The sequence below is a fragment of the Chiloscyllium plagiosum genome, unplaced genomic scaffold, assembly GCF_037043375.1.
Source record: "Chiloscyllium plagiosum isolate Xiang-an unplaced genomic scaffold, Cpla_swu_hap1 HiC_scaffold_16, whole genome shotgun sequence".
NCBI classification, from domain to species: Eukaryota; Metazoa; Chordata; class Chondrichthyes; order Orectolobiformes; family Hemiscylliidae; genus Chiloscyllium; species Chiloscyllium plagiosum.
The window spans coordinates 42,476,420-42,489,236 of record NW_028270154.1 but is presented as its reverse complement, the minus strand read 5'-3'; the positions used below and the strand labels follow the sequence as shown (position 1 = coordinate 42,489,236).

General features: G+C 38.9%; 1 protein-coding gene and 1 long non-coding RNA gene across 7 annotated transcripts in view; one reads left to right on the top strand and one right to left on the bottom strand.

Annotated features, from left to right (window-relative positions):
- The window catches only part of LOC122556640 (ras-GEF domain-containing family member 1C-like), a 237,115-nt gene that overhangs the window by 189,243 nt on the left and 35,055 nt on the right, over positions 1-12,817 (top strand). The gene's annotated exons all lie outside the window — the stretch shown is intronic.
- Positions 6,738-12,817, bottom strand: part of LOC122556641 (uncharacterized) — a 50,714-nt gene continuing 44,634 nt past the window's right edge. The window contains exons 2-3 of the long non-coding RNA XR_006313591.2: positions 10,896-11,042; positions 6,738-7,411 (exon numbers count right to left, since the gene is read on the bottom strand). This is a non-coding gene — a long non-coding RNA (uncharacterized LOC122556641). The remainder of the gene's footprint in view (positions 7,412-10,895; positions 11,043-12,817) is intronic.

Here is a 12,817-nt window from a genome sequence, read left to right as displayed (position 1 = left end):
AGGAGCACTTAGTGAATTATATCACCAATCTTAGTTTGCTCAGTAAATCTCTTGCAGCACTTTTTTGTTGTTCTAAGATGAAATGGCTGCCTCTTATTACCAATTGTCACTACCTACTTGGGAAAGTGGACTGATAATCAAGCCGCATACTCCAGGTTAAACATTTAATTAAATTACAGAGTATTCAATGTATTTGTCTGACAGACTCGGATTAACAGAAAACACTGACCAGATCTCTTAACATGAGCTATTATTTATTATAAAGAAATCAATCTAATCACAGGCAAATAACATGAATTTTCAACATATTACTCCACTAGTTGAAACTCTAATTCCTTCTTAAACCCCTATGCGCACATTCAGATGGAGGCAGACAAAAAAAACATGAATGGATACAATGGGGAGAGGGAAAACATTTGGGAAACACAGTTCAATAGCACCAGCTCACAGGACTTAATGAGGTACCCCTTTTGCTTCTTTCAAATCCTTCAGTTCTCTGATTTTCACATCCACATCATTTCAGTTCTTTGCTGAAAACACTGGGGGAATTGATATCTCAATTTTTCAATTTCTCAGTTACTGGTTAGAGGCAATATCTTATTGCAAATAGTGATCGAGATTAGCTATTATCTTTCCAATTTTGATTACTTTGCTATAGAGAGAGAAAAAGGAACAATGCTGAATCTTGCAGCCTGGAAATCTTCTGCCTCTGTGTTGTTCACATACAAGCTGTCTACTTACCCAGTAGTCAATCAGAGTTGTTGTCACACTAATAATTCCTGGCTTTTAGGTCCTGGTCATAGAGTCATAGAGATGTACAGCATGGAAACAGACCCTTCGGTCCAACCTGTCCATGCCAACCAGATATCCCAACCCAATCTAGTCCCACCTGCCTGCATCCGGCCCATATCCCTCCAAACCTTCCTATTCATATACCCATCCAAATGCCTCTTAAATGTTGCAATTGTACCAACCTCCATCACATCCTCTGGCAGCTCATTCCATACACATACCACCCTCTGTGTGAAAAAGTTGCCCCTTAGGTCTCTATCCTAAACAAAAGAAAAATCAGCAATCTATCACTGGGCAAATCTTACTCTGAACAGACACCCACAGTCCTGTTTGTGTCTCAAACACCTTCCCCTCTACTGCTTGAAGAAAACTACAATGTAAACACACTCGCAATGAGTTTGAGTAACTTGATTTTAATAATGCAACAACCCCTTCGACAGTCCTTGGTTTACAATAGTATCCTTTTACCATTTTGGTCCACAATCCAAGACAATGAAAAATAAAATGATGCAATCTTTACACTGTAGCATGTGGACGGAAGAGTTTTATTTATGGAGTCTTAACACCAACAGCTACATAATCCCAGCCAGGTAATCCCACAGCTTCCCAGCAGTTTGTTGTTTCTCTGCATCATTTCAATGGGTGGAATTTGCAAGTATAATGCATTTAAATTGTAAACTCTTATCTGTGCCTCCAGTGCATCATTTTCTGGCTGATAGATCATTTGAAATTTTGTTCTTGATCCCACCTAAAATGATCATGCTAAACCAGCATCCCACTTTTGCAACTGCTTCTGGCCATTTTTTCCCTGTCCACTGTAATTGTTGACAGGACTATGTGTGGCCAATTTTTTTGCAATCTATCCGTGCTGCAACCACTCCCGCCATGACCAAGGCTGGCAGTAGGTCCCAGAAAAAGATGGAAAGCATACTGATTTACTGTTAGTAGACTTCTCTCCTTCCGTCATGCTCCCAGCACACACCTACAGAAGGTTGCCGCTTGGTTGGGATTTTTAATGAAAACAACAATTCAACAATTGGAGAGAGGCATCTCTGCACATTAAAACAGCACCTCCAAGTTCCCTTGGTGGTGGTGTGGCACCAGCAGAATATTCCTCCTCTTCTCAGAAAGCTGTTCTTGATGACAGTGACCTTACCTGAGCTGATGCTATATATGAGCTGAACCTGTACTGAAAATTGCACTGGGATGTCAGCTTTACCGTTTTATCAAAACACCATTACTCACCGAGTGTGACTGCCATTTAATCATGATTTAAGTGAACCAAGCAATTTATCTATTATCTGCTATTCACCCAGAACAGATCTTTTAAAAGTTGCAGTTAAATTTCTAAATACTCCAGCACAATATTTCCATTTTACATGGTATTTGGATGACTTCTTCCATGGAAATACAAATAAGCTGATCCCTGAAATTCTGATGCAAACAGTTCTCCAGATTATCTGTGACTGCAATTCAGCTTGTCTTGTTGCAAAGAAATTTATCATGACAAAATTTCGAGCCATTATTTGATATTCTGCTGTTCAGATTATTATTTTATAACAGCACAATGGAACAGACCTGGAAACTATCAATTGAAGATCTGCTTTACAAAATACTCAAAGCAGCACACCTCTTAATCTTTGTGCTTAGAATTAAAAGTATTTTAATAATTACATAGAGCCCATCACAGAATTACAATAGAATCCTGATTGAAATGAGTTCATTTCTAACCAGAGTTATAAAGCTAATTAGAAAAACAAAAAATTGGAGGAGAAACTCAGCAGGTCTGACAGCACCTGTAGAGAGAGACAGAGTTAATGTTTTGAGTCTGTTAAGACCCTACTTCATCTCACTCTTTGATATGAATGCTGCCAGACCTGCTGAATTTCTCCAACATTTTCTGTTTGCGTGTCTGGCTTCCCATCCACAGTATTTTGGTTTTATTACAAAACAATTTATTTATTTGATACACAAGTTAATGTAATAAATATTATCACAAGATGTAGTTGAGAATTAACATAGTTGTTCAGGGAGATGTTGCTAATTAAAATTTATGCACTTAAGCAATTTAAATACATCACAATTTCTCATCCATTGCTCAGTTTTCTTGACCCATCGATTAACCTTAAATTTTATTTGATTTAGCATATTGTGACTCCAGGCTTTAAATGGATTTGTGTGAACACATCTATCCATTATTCTCAGCTTCTCTGCAAGACTTTGTTTGCTCCTCCAGAATTCCAGTTTTAAATTTTCTGGGTAAAACAGAACTCAGTAATCTGGTACAGTAGCCTAGTGTTTATGGGAATGCATTAGCAAATCAGAGGACATGAGTTCAGGTCTAACCATGCAAGTTATGAAATTCATTCCATCTATTCGGTGTTTTCTGTGACAATTCCAGATCGTCAACCAATCAATTCACAAATGTGCCTCAATGAAGAGAATCCGCCACTGTGTATGTAGTACTGGTCCCTCAATATGTGGTCAAACTTCTGATCCATACAAATTGTATCCATGCATGATACACGTTTATTAAAATAATGAATAGTATTAGAGTACCAGAGGACATCTAATAATATTTAATATGGAGGAAAAATGAGCCCAGGGAACTGTAGACCAGTCAGTGGTAGGAAAATTAACGTTATCTTTATTCAAAAGTACAATAAAGAATGTAGAAATTAAACAAATAGCAAACATAGCCAGCATATAATGCAAAAGCAAAGTTCGATGTTTGGTCAACCTTCCTAAATTCTTTGAAGGAGCAACAGAGAGATTAGATATAGGTACTACAGTATAGATACTTAGATTTTAAAATTCTTTTGATAAGTTCCATATAGTAGTGTCATGGCTAAGGTCAGAGTGTGGTGGAGTTCAGGATCAAGTAGCAGAATGGCTACAAAATTAAATTTGGATTCATGGAAGCTAGGAAGTGGTAGTCCACAGAATCAGTGCTGAGACCATAGTTTTTCACCATTTGCATGAACAATTTGGACACAGGAACTGAATTCAGTTTCAAAATTTACAGACAGCAAGAAATTGAAGATATAGTTAATACTGAGGAAGACAGAGACAAAATACATGACCACATGACAATGTATTTTCCAACCAATAAAGTACATTTTGAAGTGCTATCATAATGAAGAAACACAGAAGCAGATTTGTGCATAATCGATCTCAAAGAACTCTAATAGTAGGGCCCATAAATATAAGATAGGCACTAATAAATCCAATAAGTAATTAAGGAGAAACTTCTTCACCAAGAGAGCTGTTAGAATAAGGAATGTGCAATCTTCAGGTAAATAGCACAGATGCATTTAAGTGGAAACTAGATTTAAAGGGCACGTAAGGGGGAAAGAAATAGAATTTAAGCCAACAGATGAGATGAAGCAATGTGAAGCATAAACATTTGTGTAAACCTGTTTAACCAAACTGCCTGTGCCAATGCAGTAAATTTTATGTAGCTGTTAATCAAGTTACCTGACCCAAGCATCACCATCCCTCCATATCTTCTATCCCATTGATGGGATAGATCTATAAACCATTGAGGCATAATGGTGTACATAGTGGGCTGGGCATGGCTCGGCCTCCTGGCCTTGGGTCAAACAAGACTAGCGACACTGCTGGAAATGTGTTGCTGGAAAAGCGCAGCAGGTCAGGCAGCATCCAGGGAACAGGAGAATCGACGTTTCGGGCATAAGCCCTTCTTCAGGAAAGACTAGCGACACTGCCAGCTCAATCCCTCCTCCTACCCCACCCTCAAGAAATAAATCAGTATCCTTCCTTATTAAAGATTTCCTTCAATACATCCTCCATGTAGATATTTTGTGTGGTGAAAGTTGAGTAACTTAGTAATCCAATTTTTTTTTAAAAGAAAAGAAGTCTGGATCAGGGCTGAAAAAAAGGCTCAGATGTTGATACAAAGTTGGTTAAGTGGTAGGAAGCAGAATAATGGTCAGTAGATATTTTTCAGGCTGGAGGAAGGTTTGTAGTGGAGGTCACCAGGGCGTGGTTTTGGGACCCTTACCCTTCCTGATTTATACTAATGACCTAAATCCTGGTGTGCAGAGTACAATTTCAAAGTTTGCTGTTGATACAAAACTTGGAAGTATTGTAAATTGTGAGGGTGTCAGTGTAGAACTCAAAAAGGATGTCACAAATGGAGTGGGTAGACAGGTGGCAGTCAAAGAGCTAAGCAAAGAAGTGTGAGGTGCTGAATTTTGGTAGGAACAACATGGACAGGCAATATAAAATAAAGGGTACAATTCTAAAGGGGGTGCAGGAGCAATGGAATCTTGGTTTTTGCGTACACAGATCATTGAAGGTGACAATTCAAATGGAGAAAGCAATAAGTAAAGCATGCAATATCCTTGGGTTTATCAACAGTGGCATTGAGTATGTGAGCAAGGAGGTGGTGTGGAACTTGTATAAGACACTTGTTGAATCTCGACTGTAGTACTGTGTACAGTGTCAGGTGTCACACAATAGGAAGGATATGAGTGCATTGGAAAGAATGCAGATGAGATTCACAAGCATGGTTACAGGGCTGAGAAACTTCACTTATGAGGATAAATTGGAGAAGTTGGGACTGTTCTCCTTGAAGAGAAAAAGGCAAGGAGAAGATCTGAAAGAGGTTTTCAAAATTGTGAGAGAGCTGGATAGTGTAGATCGGGAGAAATGACTCCTGCCGGTAAAAGGATTAAGAATAAAAGTGCACAGATTTAGTGAATTACAAAAGAAACAAATGTATTGAGAGAGAAAAATAATGAGTGGTTTGGCTCTAGAATGGACTGCCTGAAAATGTGGTGGAGGCAGGTTAAATTGAAGCATTCAAGATGGCATTGGATGATTATTTAAACAGAAAAAATCTCCAAAGGTATGGGGAGAAAGACAGGAGAATGGCTTTAAGTAATAATGCTCATTTGGAGAGCAGGTTGCAATTCAATGGTGCACATAGCCAGCCCTGTGCCTTAATACTTCTAAGATTTTGAGAAAACTCAATAACAAGTTTTGTCATGGTTGATGGAGACAGTACTGATATGCACTAGTCAAACTGAAGGGAACAAAAATAAAAGATGTAAGCATCAATCATAGTCAAGAAAGCAGCTCAGTTACTGACCCGCTGTTTAATGGCTACTAAATTCAAGGTGAAACATGAGATGTTTGTGAAGACAATTAACATAAATTCCACTCCACATCAACCATAAGTCAGTACAGCAGATTGCCAGCAGATTTGTAGCGTCCAGCTCAAGGCTGTAGCTAACCATTACAGTGATAAAATGTGCCAGCCCTCGCAGCAGATGAAATAGCTGTCCTATGGCACTTGGTGAACTAAACATTGTGAAACCAATTCTGCATGGATGAAGTAAATTGAAGGGAATTGGGCAGAATGAGCCAGAGCATCTGTGCTGGAACTAAACAAAAAGCATCAGCCTGCCATCAACTCCCTCTATTCATCATTTTAATTAGGAGACTAGGGGATAGTTAAGACTGTTCTTTCTCCTTCTATTCACCATCTTTGTCCTCCATCTTCTGCATTTGCCATTATGGACTTGGAAAGTATTAACAGGAGTGGGTAAGTATTATTTTCCCAGGATTTAGGACATGGAGAAAGTGAGTGGATAGTTCTGTCTACATGGTACTTTTGGAGGGTTACAGAGCGGATATATTATGATACTAACTTAGTATTAACAGTATGACACTGACCTCATTATGGAGGAGAAAGTGAGGTCTGCAGATGCTGGAGATCAAAGTTGAAACTTTATTGCTGGAACAGCACAGCAGGTCAGGCAGCATCCAGGGAACAGGAGATTCGACGTTTCGGGCACAGGCCCTTCTTCAGGAATGAAGAAGGGCCTGAAGAAGGGCCTGTGCCCGAAACGTCGAATCTCCTGTTCCCTGGATGCTGCCTGACCTGCTGTGCTGTTCCAGCAATAAAGTTTCAACACTGACCTCATTATTCCCTGCAAGAGTAGAGTTACTTCCTGCAATCACCAAGACAAATTTCTTATTGAGGAAAAGGAATTTAAAAGACATGATTGTCTCCTTCCATGACTGGTTTTTAACTAGGTGCATCTTTCTCTTCCAAAAAGATTGAATAATTGTGGAAAATAATAGCAGTTGTGGAGTGTGTCTAGTGGCATTGATGAGCTGAAATAAGGAATGTATGTGTATTAGATGAGGGGGTTTTAGGTTGTGCATGTATGCAAACTGCATTTGGAATATAGTGCAAGTTTCCAAATCATAAGACCCTTTAATCAAAATGTTTTAGTGTTTACTTAGACAGCTGTTCCTATTAGAAGTAGGAGTAGCCTGTTGCTCAGGGAAAACAGTGGTCATTATGTTAACTTGCCAATACTGGTAAAGTCATTGAACTTTTTGCACTTTTGGTCTGCAGTCCTTAGGATGAAAGATTTGGCAATTCTGCCTCCAGGTGGCACAAGACATTTCTGACAGGTTTACTGCCACAGACATCCAGCAGACTGTGTTTCCAGATGTAGTTTTCCTCAAGGATTTCTCCAGGTTGAAGTCTATGAAATTATGGCATCATCTTCTTTGTCTGTGTTACGTAGCCTGCTATTTTGCTTAACTTTTTGTGCCAGCTGCTCCAGTAACTAATATCCTGTCGGAGGAAAAAAAGTGCCAGAAAAACATAAATTAAGACATGAAATTAGCTGATAGCCAAATGTATTATCCAAGCATTGTTCTATACTTAACTGTTTGCCCAAAGACTGTTCAGCTGAAATACTTTTTAAAATGTTACATCCTATTTTCCATGTACTCCAGCAGATTGCATCTGTCTCAGAGTGAATTTACACAAATCACTTTTCCAATAGATTTGCAAATGATGATGTAGAAAATCCTTGTGTAAATCTTTCCCAAACCCTTATCAGGCATAAACATTTTAATGATGTAAAAGCAATGCAGTTGGCCTCAACCTATTGGGAAAATCTTGGAGCTTTAAAACTTCAGTTTGGTATTAATAGTTCATCTCTATATTTTGAGGGATTTAGATTGTGTATCTATTTACAGGTGGTCTAATTAAACAGATTGCAGCACAAAACAGCAAATTCCAAGTGCAAATACAGAGAATCTCATTTATGAAACATAACAATACATTACCAAGAGTCTAACAGTAGGACCTCCTGTATATTTGTAACTGGAGTCAAGTCCATGTCATTAAATGCTCTTGTACTCCTGCCTTTCAATTCCTACATCCAAATGGATCCACGCTTGTTACAATTATAATTCTGGATTTCATACATCCTAACAGCAGACTTTTATGTTCCTAGACAGATGGGCTAGCAGGCGGGAGAGGATTATAAACAGCCATCGATGCCTTTCCTGGCATCAACCCACCTGTCCCAGCGGCCACAGCAATTTTATGAGTATTAAGGGAGATGTCAGGCAGTCCATCCATCCTTATGTGAATTGAAGTCCTAAAATGGCCACAGCTACTTCCAGTCTCCATCACTATATCATAAGTGGCTGGCTGAGGTTTGCAATAATACTTACAATACTATTCGGGAAGAGTTAGGCTACCTTTACAAGCCCCTGTGTCAACCCAAGGTCACCCCCAAATCCCAGAAGACCCTTTCACATTTCCCATCCCTTCACACCCTGTTCAATCTGACCCCTAATTTCACTTTCCCTCCCCACCGAGACCCAGAAGCTCACTAGCTCCAGCTTACCTTGCATTTGACTCCATTAAGATACCTTGTTAAGAGAAAGAACAACTTGGGTGGAATGAGAAAAACTCTTGTGGGCCATTGTGCCCACTCCTCCTGAACATTTTATGCTGACGCCATATGGAGTCCCATTTTAACTTCCAAAACACAGATAATCTGCCAATAAGATAGATCTTAGTAAATTTTCACTTTGTCTGCCAAAGTTAACCAAGGAAAAGTCTAAATTATTGATTTCACATTTAAACCTGCATTTTGAAAGACTTGAGTTTATATTCTCATGTGCCTCGAAATGTTACAAATACTTCACATGCACTGAATTATTTTAAAGTGAGTGCAGTGACTGATATATGGCAAATGTGGGAGCTATTTTGCATGTGAGATCCCATAAATACTACTGAGATAAATTACTCTTTTTGGTGGTGACTGTTTAAGGTGGAATGCATGCCATGTTCCTAAGGAGAATTATCCCTCAGATAATGTTTTAGGATCTTTAACGTCTACTTCAATTATAAGAATTGTCAAATAGTTTAAGCCCAAATTGCGGAGCAGTATATTGGATAATGCAGATCTCCATCAGTTAGGAGAAAGTGAGGACTGCAGATGCTGGAGATCAGAGTCAAGAGTAGGGTGCTGGAAAAGCACAGCACCTCAGGCAACATTCGAGGAGCAGGAGAATCGATGTTTCAGGCATAAGCCTTTCCTGATAAAGGGCTTATGCCAGAAATGTCGATTCCCCTGCTCCTCGGATGCTGTCTGACTTGCTGTGCTTTTCCAACACCCCACTCTCAACTCACATCAATGCAAATACTGATGGAGATCTATCAGTTAAAATTATGCATACAGATCTGGAAAGGATTTGAACTCTCAACCTTTTAATTAAAAGTTTAAAGTGCCACAAGAAGTGAAACCTACACAGACACATTCCAAATATATTTATTTTCATGTCATAAATAAACTATAACATGGCACAAAAATATTCAGTTGACTGTGCCAACCACCCTTAAATTACATTCTCTGCCAGACATTCGTCAGATCTTTTGTAAAAGAGTTAATTGGTACTATTTACTGCTTTTGATGTAAAGCTAATCCCTCTGCAAATATGAAGGTTCTTTTAGATGGCTGTGCTCAGATGAAGTCTTATTATGAAATAATGAGAGATCTATGACTATATTTGGAGTATGTTAAATAGCTGTGTTTTACAAATGTGAGCCTGTGGCAGAAAACCCTGACACTAGATATTAGAAAATCATAAACGTACAATTTTCCTGTCTGGTGAAAATTAAGGGATGAATAATCATGAGTATTGTGCATATTAGCATGCGCTACTAATACTATGAACTGAAAGATTTCTAGATATTGAGAGTGAGATTTAACTAGATTTGCTATTATCAAAGAACAGTAATATGTGGGGCTTTAATCTTGCTAAAGCAATGGGTTGTGCACAGAAAAAGAACAGGTTTTTCAATTTTTTTTTATTTGTGAATGTCGCAGGCTAGGCCAGAGTTTATTATCCTCCAATACTGCCCTTGAGAAGCTGGTTGTGAGCTGCCTTCTTGAATCTTGTGGGTACTACCACAATTATTAGGAAGGACGTTCCAGGAGTTTGACCCAGCAACTGTAAAAGAACACTGAAATAATTCCAAGAAGGAATGGCATGTGGTTTAGAAGGGAACTTGCAGGTGCAGATGTTCCCATATATTGCTGCCCTGTGTCCTTCTAAATGGTAGAGTTCATCTGTTTAGAAAATGCTGCCATAAAAGAATGGTCAAAGGATTTTGTATTTTTGATTTGCAAGAAGTATTTAATAAAATATCATTCAAGAGGTTACTACACAAAATTACAGCCCACTTGGGTAATTAGCAGGTTGATTCACTGCAATGCACCTTCCTGTCACTGAGTTTTTAGTAGTAGTGGGTGTGAATTTTGAAGGTGTTTCAATCAAGCAGATGTTGTCCTGGATGCTGTCAAGTCCTGGGTTGCTGGAGCTGCACTAATCCAGGCAAGTGTGGAGTATTCCACACATTGCTGTCTTGTACCTTGCAGATGGTTAATAGGCTTTGGGGAGACAAGAGATGGGTTACCTACCATAGTATTCCCAGCACCTGATTTGCTTCTGAAGCTGTAGTATTTATATTCCTGGTCCAGTTCAGTTTCTGATCAATGGTAAAATCTAGGATGTCAATAGTGGGGGAACTCAGCAAAGCTAATGCCATAAAATGTCAAAACACATGGGTGGATTCTTTCTTTTTGCAGATGATCATTGTCTGTCACTTGTGTAGCATATGTGTTACTTATCCCTTATCAGTCCAAATTTGAACATTGTGTAATCATCAGCAAAAATCCCCACTTCTGACCTTTCTGATGGAAGGAAGGATATTGATGCAGTTGAAGAATGTTGACCCTAGAGCAATGGCCTACCTTATTGGCTTTTGTGGCACAGCAATGGTCTCCTTCCTTCTAGGCCAGAAGGTTCATGTTCAAATCCCATTGGCTCCAGACTTGTCACAGTATGTGTGAATGGGTTGATTAAAGAAAAATACCCAAAGTAATTCCTGGAGTGATATCCTGATTTTAAAATAAAGGTAACAGAGCATTACATGTGAAATGTGTTACAACTCCGTTGGGAAAATGCACTGATCCTCAAGCTTCCTACTCCCAGGGTCACCCCAAAAGTTAATGACCCAATTAAATCAAGTCATACAAAGTCCCTGGTTTGCTATCTGTTCATATCGAATGAACAGAAACCATTGGCCAGGGTCCTGTATTTAACAAGTTTGTTACAAATAACTAAATTCTAGTCAAAGATAAACAGCTATGAACTATCAACATATGGCTCCACTAGATAAATTCTAATTCCTTTTAAACTTCCTACACACATACTCAGACAGGTCAAAAGAATAAACAAAAAATGGCTTTATGGATGGAGGGGAAAGAAGCTAGGAACCACAGTTCAATAACACCATTGACAGGGTTCGCTGAGATGACCATTTTGCTTTTGTTCTTCCATCTCCTTTTGCCAGGTTCTTTTTTTTTTTGGAAGGAGGTACAGGGTGATTAGTACACTAGCTACAAAGTCTTTTAGGTGCTGGTTAAAGATAACAGCTTAAAGAACTGGAGGGAGTAAAAAAGTGGCTTTCTTCAGGTTCAGTTTAAGTTATTTTTACTGTGAGAGTGAGACAGACACACTACCTTCCCCTCCTGCAGCCCAAAGGCTTCTCACAGAATTGTTCATACTCAGAACAATTAGAATCACCAATGTTAGTCAACCTTCTCATTTGTGTGCAACTGGCATTGTATGTTAAAGAATCACTGTGGCCTTCAGCTACCCAGGAACCAATCCGAAATCAGGCTGATTTTTAGTGTCTACAATTGGTTACAATTGAACAATCCAATCAATTTCTCATTGCTGTCAAATCTCACCATGCAGAACAACCCCCCTCCCCCCAGTCCATTCATCCATTCAGGGGCCATGCCGCTTATAACGATCTTTCCCCACAGCTTGAACAAAGCAGCACTGTAAACACAGCACACAATGAGTTTTAGTAACTTGTTTTTAGAAGTGCAGCAGTTTCTTCCACAATCTGTCAAGTTTCAAATAGTCCTATTTTCCAATTTAGTCCATAAGCAAAAGTACAGAAACTAAAATAATGTGGTCTTTACAAATAAAATTGTAGTACACATATATATATATAGAGGCTAGAGAGTTAAGAGATTGCAGACCATGAACAATCTGCCAATCTCTGGCTTCAGGCATTGAAATAGGAATGTCTAGCATCTTGGAACCACTTACGACTGAATGTGGCCTCACAGCAGACCTCTATGCATGATGTGCAGTTAACCAGAAATATGGTTAGTCATCATCTCATTGAAACTGAGCTTTAAGAGCATTCTGCACAGCTATGTTTGTCACTCCTAAATGAGTACAACTTAAATTAATATGCCCTGAGGTCATTGCAAACCAGTCATAAATTATTTGACAGGAACCATTTCTCAGTGCAGTGATGCATCGCCTGTGTCTACTAACCCACAGAAATTTGGCACTGAGCAGCATCAACAGATACCCAGGCAACTAGATTTCCTTGACACTCTTAATTTCTCAAAGCAGTAGGATATCATCAATTACACACCAATTCTAATATAAGCTCCATTAGTCCAAACCATGTCTTCAATCAGTACAAAAACAAATTACTCTGTCGATGTACAGATGGTAAGGTCAATTTTGCAGATATCTGGCTCCATGAAGCTTCATCTGCTAGCACTGTGGTTTTGTGCAATTTACCCTAAGTTCTGATATCAACTTCAGCCTCTTAAAAGTATTAATGTGATTCTTTAACATTCAA